Consider the following 15558-nt stretch of genomic DNA (forward strand, 5'->3'; position numbering starts at 1 on the left):
TATGTTTCACATCTTTTGGAACACACATTTACTAATTCACGCCCGTCAGTTTGTTCATGTGTGTCTGCAGTAACCGAGGGTTCAGCGTTCATATGTGATTTATTTTAGTCTTAAGCTATCGAAGTAGTATTTAACCAATATATGCCGGACAACTGCGGGCGTTATTTATTCATCAAAAAGCGTGCTTCATGTCCACGTTATCTATGCTTGAACAGAGGAAGAACGTGGAGATGCCACCCTACCCCCTTCATCAGTAACAAAATTTCCGTAAAGTATCCCCCAGATAGGAGAAGTTGCGTGAGCATCCCACTGCCCGCCGCATTGCCCGCTTGAATCACACAAGCATCTCCCACCTGGGAACACTTCGAGCACTGCACGCAATTCACCAATAGGCTAATTGATACTAGTCCTACAGTTTAATGGGTTCGGAAACACTGCTCAACGTGCCTCCTTCAAGGAACGAAGCCGCGATCTTTTGATTACAAGGCGACACTGTTACCTCTACACCATCCGGGAGGCCTTTGTGTATTAGCGATTACATGGGGCGACTGTAGTGTTACAACTCGCACCCGACAGACAAAAAAAGCTCTATAATAGAAATGCATACAAAATAGATTTAATCTACAAGTGAATAGGTTCCAATAGGATGTACCATACGCCAGGTTCACCTTTTCTTCTCCAATCGTGAGTACGCGATTGCTAGTTGCAAGCAGGACTTTTTATGTAACGGAAATGTAGACGTTGCATCATCCTTGACAAGGAATTGACGGAGATATGATAATTTGTTGCTCTTGTTGCCCTTGGTATGTATTGTGCAGTCGCATTGTTTGGTCTTTAATGCATCTGAAGGTGTCCTTGGTCATTAGTTTGTCTGATCTGCTCTTATTCTTATGCAGAGGTGCACGTGGAAAAGGAAAGAGGATCCTACCGGTTTCCCAGTGCTGCTCCCGCTCAATGTCCAATTAAGGGTGTAACGAACGGAAGAGCAAAGCAACCCCGTTTAAACAGTTGAGCAGCAGCCACGCGTCCATACATCATTGTGCATCTTGTGTTGACAATCTGCCTCTGCACCTGCGTCCTTTTATGCAAGCTGCATTGTTTGCTGATCGCTTCTTGGATTGCTGCCGCGGAAGACTTTGCACATTCCGTTCTGCAGAGCGAATTAAGTCGGTCGTTAAGATGACAGTCAGGTGTTCTTAAGATGAGAGTTCTTTTGTTCAGCCCTGCACCAGCTCATCTATAATAAGATTTTGAGATTTTCCAACTGAGCAATTTATTTCATATCACAAATACAGCACATATATGGAAAGTTTCTTTTGAATAATGGAAAAATCGGCACTGTTGACCTAACAATTGATGGGATACCAGAAAGAATTTTTTTAAAAGTAATTCTGAATTATTTTTTCGAAACAATAGGAAATAATTAAGTCAAAATTACCAAATGTAATAAAGACCAAAGAGCTCAAGCAAACCCTTTTTCGTAGTTGTTCCCCTCCCTGTGCCAGTGTTGCCACAATGTGAGGGTGCAATTTCCCTATGCCATTGGCAAAATTTCCCTTGTTTGCCCATTTTCCCTTTCACCTAATAATAATAATAATTAGAAGTAGTACTTGTATTTTTATTCACCCATATCCGTATGTATCAAAATCTTAAATAAATTAACCACATACAGTACATGCTTATAGCCCGCCTTAACGCTACCGGCCAAGATATCTCAGGTTTGAACCCTGGTCAGACATGAATGGACAGTACTGTTCGTTCACTCGCCCATTTCATAATTTCATCATCCATACTTATCGATGCAATTAACCGAAGTAGTAAAAAAAAGCCATACAAAATAAGCGACATATAAATAGACAAATAATATAAGCTTATATTCGAAGTCGGAAATAAGATGTTCGAATTTCCCTTCATTTGACAACACTGCTGTCTAACAGTTCAGTTATTGGTAGAAATCAGCGGAACAAACGAAGGACACTTGGAAATCTTGATCTTTTTCATTCATTCAATTAGGTTATTTTACGTCGCTTTTCTGCCTGAACTGAAGCCTTGGTGGTGCCTTGATCAGTAGATGCCTCGGTGTCCCCGTGGGACAATATGTCCTGCCTCCCAATCAGAAACATGCCCGAACTAATGTTCTTTCTTACTAATTTGTAGTTCCTGGATTTTACCCTGCCAATTTGGACCAGTGAACGGATTTCTTTTCAGGATACAACAATCACTGCATGTAAATTCCATTGTCTAAAATTCCCTATTTCGATTGGTAGTGACTGCATGGATCTTTAGTGCCTATATGTACTCAAAATGCATAAAAAAAGAGGTGAAAAAAATAATCTGTTGCTCTCCTGTATTGATTTACCACGGATGGTTTGCAGGGATACGAGAAGGTGAAAATTTTAAGAACGCCATGGATTTTTCAGGGCAAGTGAACCAACTTTACAGCTCTGTAAAAATTGTTACATTGAAACATGCCCTGATAGCCTCTTGTAAAGTTGGGAATTTTTCCTGAATATAAAAACATTTTTTTCTGAAAACAGAAAGGGAAAAAGATTTCATAAATGCAGAGTAGTTTGCAGCAATTGTTCATATGTAATACAAAACTTCCTTTTTTAATTTCAGAAGGTAATTGAACATAGAATTGTAACATTTTTCTGTTTTGGAAACCAATAATAATTATAATTGTTTTTCTTAATGCAAAAATTGTACAGTCTTCCATCTGTACTTGTCAATTACGTTATTAGTGTCATGACAGTTTCAAATTTTGTATGTGAGAGCTTGAGTTGTTATTTTCATTATTCACGATATCGGAAGTTAATGCCTACAATATGCTTTTTTTAAAAATAACAATAGTGACTATCATGTTTTCTAAATGTAACGTACTTTGCCTGTCTATTTGGGCAGTTTTTTGTGCCTAGAAATCCGGCCTGTAATGCAATAATTCTCTAATAACTTACTTAATTGAAGATGTACGTACGTACAATATATTTTGCCTCACGTTCTACTAAATTCTAGAAGAGGTACTTAGTGTTGCCCACGAGACGAGACTTTGGCCTGTCTCGTCTCGTGGAAATGATGTCTCGTCTCGAAAATATTCGTTTGTTTCGGGACACATGATCAATCTCGTCTCGTCTCGAATTTTTAAAAGCCTGTCCCGTCTCGTCCCGTGGACAACACTAGAGGTACTACATGGACCAGCTGTGATGGAATTAGTTGAGATGTATTCGTCTCTAGAGAATCTTTGTAGTTGCCGTTACTTTGTTACGCTTATCACCCTATCTACCAGCCACCCGTGGAGCTGTTTTATAACAGAGGCCCAATCAGCAGGAGAGGCTCTGTAATTGGTCGTAAGCTCCGAAGCCAGTGCCACCTGGTGTGCGGAAAGTAAATTGTTATGGGTGAAACTTTTAGCTTCTTTCTTTGTGCGTAGCGAGAACATTTCTGACTTTTTCGTTTTTTTGTAGTAAAGCGAAAGGAAAGGCAGCGACAGAGTGTGAAAATTCATCGAAACTATAGTAAATAACTTCTGGTATGAGAGGGATACTTTCCCGAACTGAACACTCAGAGTTGCCAACTAATGAACGAAGATTTCTCAAAACGTTTGAAGATAAATTGATGGGCAGAATATCTAACTAATAATTTGGCTTAGGTGTGGGGAGGAATACATATTATTATTCACTTTAATTATACAAACATCACGTTCCTACTAGTTACGAACGGTAAGAATCTAACCCACTGATGGTACGAAAGAGAAGGGAGAACGTAACCATTTGAAATTATGAGGAATGTGTGCCCTTTATACTATTAAATAGTGAATAAAATGTGATTTTTTCTTATTTTTCGTCATCCTTCTGCCTGTTTAGGCTAATCGCGGCGATGGGAATGGGCTAGAACATGTTCATTTGGCACCGTGCTGCAGTAGTGAATGCAATAATTATTGATTGCACTATGAATGAGGAATGTATTTCACATGAATGAATAATAAATATTTGTCGATAACTCGTCAGCAATCTCCGATGTGCGAGCGTGCAATTCTTTGAACTCTTGAAAACAAAGATATAAATATTTTCGCTATGAATATTTATGAACTTTAAAAAGCCATTGATTGGTGAACCTTTTCAGTGAATTTGTTGTAATTTAACTAAATTCTATAATACATGGTCCGACAATTAAGTAACGTATTCATAGTGTGATGTGTTCCATGATCTACAGTGTGACAAGGGACTGTGAACTTGCGCTGTGCATGCTGGGAGACATGGCGTGATGTCGTGAAGGATGTGTAAGGATGTCTTCAAGTAATCGCTATGGAGTTTTTCATTTCCAGTGGTTTACCTTAATGCAGTGTTGGAATGGAAGGGGGGAAGCCAGGGAATTTCCCCCTTCTACTTTTTTTTATCCCCGGCTCTACATTTATGTTTTCATTCCCAACCAGGGAAAGAAATCCCCCCCCCTTGAATTTGTATTCTATTATTATTTGGAATTTAATGACAGTTATTGCATTTTAAATCTTTAATGGATACATTTTATTATATGTTCAGTGAAAACAGCAAAAATCAAAAGGATCTGTTCGAGAGTGGTCAAACAGTTGCAACAGCAATAATGGAAATTAACAAAATGTTTTTCATTTGTTAGGTGGCATCTTATCAATCTGTGTCGGCAGTAATAAATAATTATCCGGCCCTTGTACATTTCACTTCGAGTCGTGATCTTAGTGCAGCTATCAGTTGAAAAGAAAGAGAAAGTCAAAGAAATGCTAAAGAAGTATGTATAGGGTGTTTTTTTTTTAGAGTGATAGAACTTTGAATTGAAATAAAACACAAAAAAAAATAAGTTTGAAGCCAATTGTGTTTTCATTTGAAAGATAACTTTCTGACATTTACTTTTTGAAAATAATTTCCGGCATATGTCCACCACAACTAGCTGTGATGAACCGGATTCGATCAGTCCAATTTTGAACCACTTTTTCAAGTAATTGGGGACGTATGTCGTTAATACCACGAGTTATGTTGGCTTCCAAAGCGTCAATTGTTGTTGGTTTTTCAGCATAAACCAGAGACTTTAGATATCCCAAAGAAAATAATCCAGTGGCGTTAGGTCCCATGATCTTGTGAGGCCAATTCACTGACAGCACCGATATTTCCGAAGTGCTCTAAACGTTTGGCGAACAGAACATTGATTTTGGAAATATATTTCCACAATTTGTAAACGTTGTTGCGGCGTCAGTCTTTCCATGATCATTTGCCAATGCTCACTGATATGAAATGACAAAACAACATGTCATCAAAACAAAACAAATGACAGTTATCCCTATCGAAAGTTCTATCACTCTTAAAAAAACACCCTTTACAAACTTAGTTATTTGTGGTAGAACTTTGTCTTTCTCATGTTGTATTAGATTTCCTCAAACAGATATCATTGCTTCTACAGAGAAGAAGGGCTAGTGTTGTCCCTACGTAATGCCATATTTTGCAAAGGATAAAAGTCGAAAGAAGCCCAACAAAATAGCCTCTAAAAGAGTATTTTTTCGGATAATTTTCAACTCTTACCTACGTGAACGATTTTCCTTTGACAAAATTTTCTGAAATGAGGCTACAGGAAGGACACCATGCTGCAACACATCGTTTATACTTTGAAATCAGCATAGGCGATTGGGTGCCAAAACGAGGGAAGGGGGGCAAGGACAACTTAATTTTTCCTTGTAAACAAGACTTAGCATTAAGATCCCATAATGCGGGGGCAAAACGTGTGTGTGGGGACAACTGCCCCACCACGCCCCCCCCCTTAGTTGCCACCACTGATTAGTAGTTCTCAAGTCCTCCCTCCCCTCTGCATTTTCTTCAATTCGAACACTGTCTTAATGACATCTATACTCTGGGAATTATCGTACCGTGGTACACTATATACGTTGTTTATTCTACATACGTATTTTGAGACGAGACCGAAACTTTCCTTTCCGGACCGAGACGAGACCGAGAACGAGACAGGCTTTTACAACCCGAGATGAAACCGAGACACATCACGCCTCGTCTCTTCTCGATTCCACATCTAGGTAATTACGTTCCAAGTTTGTTTCACTGCCAATAGCTCTGCAAGTTTGAAAAGCTTTCGGTCTTTTTCGTACCTTCATAAAGAATTTCTGACAGGGAGATGAGCTTCGAGATAGAAGCAGGAACGATTCAGTCAACAATCGCCGAATCCTCCTCTACCCCATTGGAAGATGCTGGATGGGACGATTGACTTGTGATCTATGGCTCACACCAAAGATTCTCTTTCAGATAATCACGCTCTCTTTCAGACAGAAATGCTGTAAATTCTTTAGACAGGTTCCAAAGAATGGATTCTGAAGAGGTCAACGATATGAGGTAGTGAAAAAAATTCTTCAAAGCGTCTCGTGGAAAGGATGGGAGAGATTGACTGGTTCATTGTTGCGGCGATTGGGTCTTAGAAGTGGCTTGTAATCGTTAACGTGCATGAACCCGTTTCATTGACCGGACATTATTACACTTTCTAACCTTTTCCCGTCATTTTTTCTGGTGTGTGGTTTACAGTCGAGAGTACCAGTGTATAGCGCTAAATATATGTATAAAAAATACGTAATATTTCTCTGAATATTAGTGAGAATGGTTCTTTATTATTGCAAGGTTAATTGGACATTATAAATTATAAAACTTTGTTGCTTGGAAACTAAGCGTTCATATTCTTAAATAAGTTTTCATATTTAAACTATTGATTGATTTAGTTTATTTTAACGTCGCTTTTCTGCCACGTTTGACTAATCGCGAAGGTGGTTGATGAGTGATGATATGATGAAATTGATGTAGGGCCTCTCGCAAAAAAACACCCATTCCAAGTTTCGAACTTTGGACCCCTGACGTCGTAGCGCGCTGTGATAACCACTCCGAGACGTTTTTAAAATATTATTTTATTCTTAATATTTTCGTGTGAATTAATAAACACCGTAGAACAATATTCTGTAGACAAAATATGTTGAATTATGATCTTCCCAGTAGATCTTATATGCAAGACTTTTGTTTCATTATGATTTTAATTCACAGTGATTAGCTTGGATATTAAATATCAGGGTTGGCAGAAAGACATTCTGTTGTGCGCTTTAATTAATTTAGACAAGTTTCAAACAAAAGAGTTTAAAACAGATTTCAAGAAAATGTATTGTATTGGGGTGTAGATAAAAGTGTAAGATATATTTTTATAGTAGTTTTGTTTAAGAATGTACGTAACAGTTGATTTTGAAGTGGATTTTCCACAAACATGCTCATTCAGTTGGAATTTTGCGAATAACTTGAGGAGGGCGTGTTGGGGAAAATAAATTGGGTGTTTTGGGGTTGTGTGGATAAATCACTGTATTGGGAATGTTTCATTTTAGTTTTTCCAAGGTTGTATAAAACGTCCGATTTTGAAATGGGTTGTCCACAAATTCTGGCTTATTCATAGTATTTTTGATGTTGAGGGAAGGAACCACATTTTGAGAGACGATAATGAAGTGCCGAGGGGGAGCCGTGGCACACGTTACTGTCAAAATCTCAACGGGCGTCACAAGTGCTCCACGGTGCTTGCTAAAGCCTACAATTATGTCGGGAGATTTCAAGGCTGGAACGAGGAGGCAGGCGACGGTTTCTCAAAAGGTTTAGGGTTTCTTCCTCGCGAAAGAGGGAGAGAAAAGGGTAAGTTTACCCTTCTCCATGGCTTCAAGGCGAGGAAACCAAACGGATGAATAAACATTTGCCGCCGAGAGGCTGAAGGCCAATGAAATGTTAAATAGACAAGACGCCAGGTATTTGGACGGCTAGGATGTCCGAACAAATTTTCGTTAGTTCCCTCTCCCCCATTTTCTTTTTAAGAAATCTGAATCTGAGAAGCTAACCGGTGTCAGTTTAATTCCCAGTTTCTTCTCTTTTCCCGCCAGTGTTACCAGTGAATTTCTCTGTAAATAGGGAATATCCCTCCGAACGGGAAGTTCGGAGGAGTATTCCATAACCTTTTTTATTTTATTTTTAAATCTAGCCTACAGTGAATGCAATCCATATGCAACACCTACTTAGAATAGTGGGTTTCAATCTTTCTACACCGTGGAACACTTTTCAGGATAGAAAATCGTCACGGAGCAGCATTGTCACCCTTATGACAAAGACACGTGAATGCATTTTTGTTGTTTAATTTAATTTATATATATAAAGTTGTCACTTAATATTCCATAGTAGCAAGAGAACGAATTGTTTACGGAATTCTAAATAGCTTTCTCATAGTAAGTCATTATAAATTGGAACTTTAAATATAGTTTTCTCAAAGCATTACTTCTGTACATACGTGTTGTTGGTATAAAGACGAGGATATTTTCTCCTAGCACCCATGTAGGTACTAAATTGAATGGCGGCGATATTGACGATGATAGTTATGTATTTTCAAGCGGTTGGGCATAAGCATCAAGTTCTCAATATTTCGCGTAGTTCAAGGCAAAGCTGACCAAGATGACGGATGACATGCATTTCAGTCTTACTATTTACTCTGCTTCAAAGTACGCTGCATGGGCTAAATCATTTGTACACAAAGTAGTCATGTATGCACAGTTCATGACAAAAAATAGTCACATCTTTCCCACCTCGCGGAGCATTTTCGAGATGCTTCGCGGAACGTAGTTTCGGAACCGTTGCTCTCAAAGGAACTCTGAACAGACCGTTGCAGAATTTATACCAGCAAAGCTATTCAAACTAAGTGAATTTTCGAAAGAGTCATAGCCTATATAATGTCCGTCCAACACAGAGGAAATGGGAGAAACAGTTAAGAGACTAAGAGAAAAAGATCTTAAACGCAAAAACAAAGCCGTTTGTTATTGGGGTTGAATGATAATTTGATGATATTTTTGAAGTGTCTCTGTGTGTTCGTGTGCGGGGGAGATAGGGCATGATGGTATTCTATAATCATAAATAAGAAGCATTTTATTTTATTTGGTCCATTGTACGCATGTTTGCCAACAGGAACTCGTCGAGTTCGTGAACGTTGTAGTTAGTTTTAAAAGTTCATGATATCGGTTCTTTTTCGTTGAGTACGAAGATGAAATTAAAGTAATGTCTTGTGTTGTGAAATGAAAATTGCATTTCCAACGGATTATTTCTAGAGTGCGCGTCAAATCTCCTGTATATGGCCTTGAACGGCTGAACAGCACCAGCGAATCACAGACGTGCGGCGTTGCCTAGTTCCGTGACAAGGCGTTTCGCTCAACCACGCTGTCTCTTTTCCGTGTGAGATTTCGACATGGCACCGCTGCAGTGCACTACAATTGGCTATCGCCATATGCAGGAGATTTGACGCGCACTCTAGGTAAATCGTAAGAAGTATAAATTACATTTTAATCGAACTTGCATTCTATCATAGAATAACCAAATTAAGGACTGAGGATTGAAGCTCAAATTACAAATTGCGGCCTATAAAAGTGTGTTCATCATTCACGAGCTGTGCGAGTTAAGACTTCAGTGTAAAGTACAAGCTGTAGAATGTACACATACACATACATTAGAAAAGGACGAATGTAACTGTGCTCTAAGTGTCTCAGTGGTGTGTTGAAATAGCTTATCGGGGTCCCTATTGCTTCAGATCAGACTACTGTCACGGCCAAATTAACAGGCGTCGACCCTAAAGAACAGATTCATTTTGAGCAAAAACTACCCTAGTGGTCTTAACAATGCAGTTAAAAGGAGCAACAGATGGTAACAGTCGGTACGTACGTAAGCACACATCAGCAGCAAGCTAATATCAGCGTAAAAATGTAGATTAGCCAAGACGGATCGTTGAGGTAATAGCACCGCATACTCCTTCCTACCACAACGATCTCGAAAAGGAACCTTCCTAGTTCGACCGCGAACATGGTAATTTTCCCGCCACTTTGGGAGCGAAATCACGCCTCGGGAGTGAAGTTTTTCCAGCATCCAAATTCTCCCATCTTGTCGGCTCTTTTCAATTATATTGAGGCGGGTGTTATTCCCCTGTTTTCCAGCATTTTTTCCCCACCCTCAGGTCTTTGAGAACATTGAGGCATCCTTTGTTGTATATCACACCTCTTCAACGTCATCTGCTCGTCACAGCTCTCGCACCTGTTCCAGTCTTACTTTTTATCTACTCCGGTTCCCGTCCGCGCGATACTCTCTGAAGCATCCTCCTTTTTCTGATCGTTGTTAGATCCAATTTGGTTGTCTCGCCCACCTGATTAACCTCTCCGACATTCATATTAAGGTAATGTGGGAATTTCGCCCCCAGCGCCGCTCTTCAGCAGCTAAAGAGGGATGTTATGCTTCGGTGGTGTTACTCCTAGAGACCGAGCCCCGTGGTAGATCTAAAGATAGGTCGAGCTTGGTCTTCTGAGCTTCATGTACCTCTACCTTGGTTCCTCTGTCTTGTGAACTTAGGCTGCGGTTTATTTAGAACTTTCTATTTGGACAGGGTGATAAGACTGTTGTTAGGGGGTTATATGTGTAAATTTAACGCCAAAAGGTCCTCCCAGATGGCGTAATGGTAACGTCGTCCGTCGCCTTGTAATCAAAGGGTCCCGGGTTCGATACCCAGTGGATGCTCATAGTGGTTCGGATCCCACTTTAAACTGTAGGTCCAGTCCCGATTAGCCTTACTGTGCATAAAATGGACTTAAACACAAAATCGAACAAAAATCAAATTAACGCCAAAATGGCCATAAATGGGACTTTTGTGGAAAAAAATACGAGGGTTATTGCGGTGTGTGGATAAATCGTTGGCTTAGGAACCTTTAATCCGGGGGAAACCTTTTGAAAATAGAGACGCAAATGATATCAGACTCTCCAAGGCTTGTGAAGACAAGACCCACGCTTTTGGTTCGAGTCTTCGTCAGTAAGCTACACTGGTTATATTTTCTGCTGGTGGATAACCTTGGGATCTATTTTGCTCTGCGAATCGTCTTCGAGGGGTGCGTGCACACGAGCGGGAGGCAATCTCAGTTGCGAAGTGGAAGTTCCAGCCTCCAGGAAGAACATCCGCTGCCCTGCAGCAACGTTGCCAAGGGTAAGCCTGCTCTCGCGGGTCCAGCCGCTCGAGGGAGGAAACTATGCGCCTATAATACGTTTGGCAACACGGATCGTGTCTGTTTCTCGTTTGTTTGGTGCCACGACTGACGTCATCAATCATCTTCATTGTTGCGATTAGCATTAAGAGGCAAAAACCAATGTGAAAAAAAAATGAGAAGTACAAGATCGAGTTTCCCTTTGAGATCCAGACGAGAACGAGACTTGCGTTTTGATATCGAAAAAAACCGTGGACGAGGATGGCTTCTGCATTGAGGAGACCTTTCCGTGAAAAGTCTGTACCAAGATTAAAACGGAGCAATAAGGTTTTCGTACTATTGTCTTACTTCATGTTTTACTTTTATTGTGTATGTTATGCTATTGGTAAACAGTAGAATGCAAAAGTATTGCTCGGCAAATTACCCATGACTATCTTCATCAAACTTTCTCTTGCATCGTTTTTAAGGAATGGGTTTTTACGTATACTGGTGCAGAGGTTGTCAGCAGTTTGTTTGGAGTTTTGTTTCAATTATTGCAGCCCCCATTGCTTTTAAAACAAAAATAATAAATATGGTGATGTACAACCTGATTTGTAATACGTATTTTTGCATACTTTTGCTCTTACTCTGACTGTTACTGGTCTGCTATTTAAATAAAAGAAAATTTTTCTTTGCTAGTGTAATTTCTCAATCCATTGTATGACTGGTGTTGAATTTTGTTAGCAGTAAGTGAGAGGGATGGAGAAAGAGGGAGACGTTGGGGGGGGGGGGGGTGAGCAGAGAGAAGAACGCACCATGTACACACACACGCGCGCGCGTAAATATTTACTTAATTAAGGTAATTTCCAATACAGTAGATGTCAATTTAACCCGGAAAGAAACAATACTAAAACAGTAGACTAAATAGTGTTAAAACAAAACAAAAAACGAAGCATCACTAAAATTAAAACGGCTAGGTTTCACAATAGCAATACTTACGCAGGATTTTTGGTTGGTTGGTGATAAAAGACGAATAAGAGCTGAATATATATATTTGGCTCGGTGGCCAATAAGATCCCAAGGAAAATATTTTGGGCCTAAAAGGGATGAGGAGACAGGTGAGTGGAGAAGGTTACATAATTTAGAAGTACGTAATTTTGTATTCATGTCCAGATATTATTAAATGAAGAAGGCTTAGGTGGGCAGGCGATGTGGCACGAATGGGAAAGGAAAGAAGAGTTTACAGGATTCTTGTTGGGAAACCTGATGGTAAGAGACCAGTAGGAAGACCAAGACCGAAGATGGAGGGATAATATTGAGATGGAGTAGTGTGATTGGTGCTATTATAAACTCAACAAATGATGAGCCCCCTCAAGCAGATTTGGCTACACTTAAACCTAGCTCAAGATGAGCATATGAGCTTTTTGCTCAAGTGTAGCACCCTGTCTAATCCAAGATTTTTGTAAAAATGCCCTCGGGAATTTCCCGAAACTACAGTGTACAAATGATGAGCCCCCTCAGATTGATTTGCCCATACTTACAAAAGTTGCATCAGCCAGATTGTTGTCCATAAGCTTGTTAAAAATATGCCCCTTGATATTGTTTTGGATACACTTGAAATTAAGCCAAAATCCTCATAAAACACACACCCACACACACACACATACACACACACACACACTCACACACACACATGCTTACTTCTGGTTTATTTCTATTGCATCATGCTGTGCAACAAATTATTATCCAATATTATGCATGTGTTGTTTTCTGATTGGTTAATTATGACATAATGTGATGATGTGTTATATTCTGATTGCTTTGTTGTTTCAGATGTTTTAATCCATGCTTAGGGTATATAAAGAGATTTTGTATTACATATCAGCCAGTATTGTGAGAGTGGCTGAGGAGTACAGATGTTATGTTACAGTGCTTCTCATACTTACAGGCCTGTTTGGTTTAATATATAATATTTCTTATTATTCATATTAAATATATTTCTGGTATATTGAACAAAAAGGGCTTATATTTTGTATAAAATTACACACCACAACAACAAAATTGCAGTAGGGGATCAAAAAATTGTCATCACTCCAGGGCAGTATAATCTGTCCACTCTAAATGCTCAATTACCCAGAGGTATAGTATTAACTCAAAATTCTGTCACTCACAGAGTAGAGATTGTATCTGCTACAGAAACAGTGGATCTGGGTACTATAGGAGAGCTGTTAGGCTTTGAGAACAACACAAAACTTGAACCAGCCATCAAACACACTGCTATTAATATACCTAAATTCTTAGCCATAGAGACTCTGAATATTCACTGTAATGTGGCTGAGGGTATGATCACCAAATCAAATGGCATAGGCACTCACAAACAAACTGGCATCATTGCAACATTTAAACCTAACTCTGAATTTATGGAGCCCATCATCTACACTCCATCCCCAACATTATATTTTCCTGTGTGCCATAATAGAATAGATTATATTGAGTTGATGGTCACTAATGAAAAAGAAGAATTAGTTGATTTTGCTGGAACCACAACAACTGCAATCATGGAGATTAATATTTAAATAAAAATACATACAAAAAAAATGGAAAATATTGAGAGTTATGAGCTACAATCATTCCCCCCAAACAGGAGGACATTTGCAAATTTAAATCAACCCAACACAGAAATTGAGGTTGATCTTGATGTAGGGGATGGCTTTATACACCCCCACAGAGCAGATCTTTACATCAAATTTGATGTTGTAAAGCTCGATGGTACAGATTATCCGGCAAATTCAAATATAAGATTGGTAGACAATTTTGTGCCGCATCTGTTCTCTGAAATTGAGATCAGAAAACATGGTGTTGTTATAAACAGAGTGGATTATCCCGGCATTACCTCCACAGCTTTGGCCACACTAAAATTATCCAAAACCGAGGCTTCTTACTACAAAATAGGTGGATTTGAGGCTAGTGATAAAATATTATCCAAGAGCCACACAGTGCTGTTTCCTATGCGCCTGTTGCCAGGATTCTTTTCAGATTACAAAGATATTATGTGGAAGGGTGGTTTAAGAATCACATTTAGAAGAGCTGCCAATGATAATAATGCTTTGATGAGGTACAGCACATTAAACTCTGGGAAGCTTTGCCTAATACCCTACCTGATGAAGGCAAATGCATTATTCAGACTATGGAGCTAAGAATCCCAGTTGTTGAATATGAAGCCAGTTATACTCTTAAATACAAAGCAGATATAATAAAAATCCACAAGTACCTTTACAATTTTATACATATCAATGTGTACAGAAGCCTGCCGCTGGTACTTATTATGAGTTTGATGCTACAAATTCATTCTCCAGTATACAATATGACATGCCAGATTTTGTGGTGGTATTGTTTCAGACTGGAAGACACAATAATCAGGAAAAAAATTCAAGTAAATTTGATAACTGCAACATCAAGAACATATATCTTAAAAATGGCAGAAATGAGGTATTTCCTAGAGAAAATTATAATTTAGACATGTCCAAGGATGATTTCCTCAAATTATATGAAGCATTTACAGCATACAAAAGGGTCACTACTGGCAATACTGACATGTATTACACACCAGATGAATTCAAAGCACAGAGACCCATGTTTGTCATCAACACTTCAAAAAGGAAACAAGTTGTGGTTAATGACAGGACAAACATTAAAATTATCTGTGAATTCCACAATACACTCCCTGATGACACCATATGTAGTGTTATTCTTATAGGGGAAAAATCATATATTTATGATGTAAGAAATGAGAGAGTCACAGAGCAATTCTAGAAGAATTACATTGTTTTAGTACTAGATATGCAAGTTGAGCCTGGTGCCCAATTGAACTTAATCCGGAAGTAAATATGTGTGTGTGTGGGTGTGGGTTTTATGAGGATTTTGGCTTAATTTCAAGTGTATCCAAAACAATATCAAGAAGGGGCATATTTGTAACAAGCTTATGGACAACAATCTGGCTGATGCAACTTTTGTAAGTATGGGCAAATCAATGTGAGGGGGCTCATCATTTGTACACTGTAGTTTCGGGAAATTCCCGAGGGCATTTTTACAAAAATCTTGGATTAGACAGGGTGCTACACTTGAGCAAAAAGCTCATATGCTCATCTTGAGCTAGGTTTAAGTGTAGCCAAATCTGCTTGAGGGGGGCTCATCATTTGTTGAGTTTATAATAGCACCAATCACACTACTAGATGGACCGAAAGGAAATTGGTAGGAATGGAAAAGAGTATATAGATCTTGCTCAGGATAGGGACAGAACAGATGGAAGGCCTGTGTTGCTGCAGCCATGAACCTTCGGGTTCAAGAAGGCTAGAGTGTTAGCTAGATACTTAGTTTGGCCAATGGAATGAATAAGGTTGTATGAATGAGAGTCTGCGAGTTGCAGTGTGGAAAATTTCTTTATTCCGTGTTTTATGTCCAGGCTCTTTGAGGAAAGTTCATGAAGTGTGATGCTCCACGTTAACTTTCCATTAATGATCTTATGTAGTAATTTTATATAT

At 39.1% G+C, this 15558-nt stretch overlaps 1 protein-coding gene across 1 annotated transcript in view; it reads left to right on the plus strand.

The window, feature by feature from the left end:
• Ppn (proteoglycan-like sulfated glycoprotein papilin) overlaps positions 1-15558 on the plus strand; it is a 326401-nt gene that overhangs the window by 172393 nt on the left and 138450 nt on the right. The gene's annotated exons all lie outside the window — the stretch shown is intronic.

The sequence above is a fragment of the Lepisma saccharinum genome, chromosome 3, assembly GCF_977018435.1.
Source record: "Lepisma saccharinum chromosome 3, izLepSacc3.1, whole genome shotgun sequence".
Lineage (NCBI taxonomy): Eukaryota > Metazoa > Arthropoda > Insecta > Zygentoma > Lepismatidae > Lepisma > Lepisma saccharinum.